Raw genomic sequence first — 2500 nt, 5'->3', positions numbered from 1 at the left:
TTTTGCCAGTGGTGTTTTGCTTTGTCAGTGGGAGGGGGCTTAAGTGTGGGTCCACGGGGCATGCTGGAGGTCAAGGTCCATGCTGGATATGCGGTGGAGGGTAACTGCAGGAGAAGGAAAGCTAGTGGGGGATTAGAGCAGGGGAGGATGTGCGTCCCCGGGGCCTGCTGGAGGTCAAGGTCCATGCTGGATATGCGCTGGAGCGTAACTACAAGAAAGGTAAGCTAGTGGGGGACTAGAGCAGGGGAGGATGTGCGTCCCCGGGGCATGCTGGAGGTCAAGGGCCATGCTGGATATGCGGTGGAGGGTAACTGCAGGAGAAGGAAAGCTCATGGGGGATTAGAGCGGAGGAGTATGTGGGTCCTCGGGGCCTGCTGGAGGGCAAGGGCCATGCTGGATTTGTGGTGGAGGGTAACTGCGGGAGAAGGAAAGCTAGTGGGGGAGTAGAGCAGAGGAGTATGTTGGTCCCCGGGGCCTGCTGGAGGTCCAGGTCCATGCCCGATGTGAGTAGCAGCAGGGCCAGCGCGCCCAGGAGCACATCTTTTTCGACCGTAAAGGGAGACAGGAGGCCGACTCACTGCCTCGGCTAAATGGAGAGGGAATTTCAGAAGGGCCAGGGCAAAAGCATGGACCTTTTCAGCTGTAAGGGAGGCAAGAGCAAGGTGTGATGTAGGTCCCCGGGGCCTGCTGGAGGTCCAGGTCCATGCCCGATGTGAGTAGCAGCAGGGCCAGCGCGCCCAGGAGCACATCTTTTTCGACCGTAAAGGAGACAGGAGGCCGACTCACTGCCTCGGCTAAATGGAGAGGGAATTTCAGAAGGGCCAGGGCAAAAGCATGGACCTTTTTCAGCTGTAAGGGACGCAAGAGCAAGGTGTGATGTAGGTCCCCGGGGCCTGCTGGAGGTCCAGGTCCATGCCCGATGTGAGTAGCAGCAGGGCCAGCGCGCCCAGGAGCACATCTTTTTCGACCGTAAAGGGAGACAGGAGGCCGACTCACTGCCTCGGCTAAATGGAGAGGGAATTTCAGCAGGGCCAGGGCACAGGCATGGACCTTTTTCAGCTGCAAGGGAGGGAAGAGCAAGGTGTGATGTAGGTCCCCGGGGCCTGCTGGAGGTCCAGGTCCATGCCCGATGTGAGTAGCAGCAGGGCCAGCGCGCCCAGGAGCACATCTTTTTCGACCGTAAAGGAGACAGGAGGCCGACTCACTGCCTCGGCTAAATGGAGAGGGAATTTCAGAAGGGCCAGGGCAAAAGCATGGACCTTTTTCAGCTGTAAGGGAGGCAAGAGCAAGGTGTGATGTAGGTCCCCGGGGCCTGCTGGAGGTCCAGGTCCATGCCCGATGTGAGTAGCAGCAGGGCCAGCGCGCCCAGGAGCACATCTTTTTCGACCGTAAAGGGAGACAGGAGGCCGACTCACTGCCTCGGCTAAATGGAGAGGGAATTTCAGCAGGGCCAGGGCACAGGCATGGACCTTTTTCAGCTGCAAGGGAGGGAAGAGCAAGGTGTGATGTAGGTCCCCGGGGCCTGCTGGAGGTCCAGGTCCATGCCCGATGTGAGTAGCAGCAGGGCCAGCGCGCCCAGGAGCACATCTTTTTCGACCGTAAAGGGAGACAGGAGGCCGACTCACTGCCTCGGCTAAATGGAGAGGGAATTTCAGAAGGGCCAGGGCAAAAGCATGGACCTTTTCAGCTGTAAGGGAGGCAAGAGCAAGGTGCGATGTAGGTCCCCGGGGCCTGTTGTCGTACCATAGGCACGAGTGGTGTGTGTGTGTGGCAAAGAGTTTCTGCGCAGTGTACCAGGGGCACGGGGAAAGGTTGTTGTACCATAGGCATGAGAAAAGTTGTCGTACCATAGGCACGAGAAAAGTTGTCGTACCATAGGCACGAGTGGTGTGTGTGTGTGGCAAAGTGCTACTGAGCGGTGTACCAGGGGCACGGCGAAAAGTTGTTGTACCATAGGCACGAGAAAAGTTGTTGTACCATAGGCACGAGAAAAGCTGTCGTACCAGGGGCACGGAGGAAAGTTGTTGTACCATAGGCCCGAGAAAAGTTGTCGTACCATAGGTACGAGGAGTGTGTGTGTGGCAAAGTGCTACTGAGCGGTGTACCAGGGGCACGGCGAAAAGTTGTTGTACCATAGGCACGAGAAAAGTTGTTGTACCATAGGCACGAGAAAAGCTGTCGTACCAGGGGCACGGAGGAAAGTTGTTGTACCATAGGCCCGAGAAAAGTTGTCGTACCATAGGCACGAGGAGAGTTTGTGTGGCAAAGTGCTACTGAGCGGTGTACCAGGGGCACGGCAAAAAGTTGTTGTACCATAGGCACGAGAAAAATTGTTGTACCATAGGCACGAGAAAAGTTGTCGTACCATAGGCACGAGAAAAGTTGTCGTACCATAGGCACAAGCAGTGCGTGCGTGCGTGCGTGCGTGCGTGTGTGTGTGTGTGTGTGGCAGTTCTTCTGCGCAGTGTACCAGGGGCACATTTCAATGTGCTTTCTGGAG

The sequence above is a fragment of the Rhamphochromis longiceps genome, unplaced genomic scaffold (assembly GCF_057381845.1).
Source record: "Rhamphochromis longiceps isolate RC_006_pf unplaced genomic scaffold, R_longiceps_female_GT1.1 unmapped_scaffold_3, whole genome shotgun sequence".
In the NCBI taxonomy this organism is placed as follows: Eukaryota; Metazoa; Chordata; class Actinopteri; order Cichliformes; family Cichlidae; genus Rhamphochromis; species Rhamphochromis longiceps.
The sequence above is the reverse complement of the archived record's forward strand: the minus strand, read 5'-3'. Positions refer to the sequence as shown.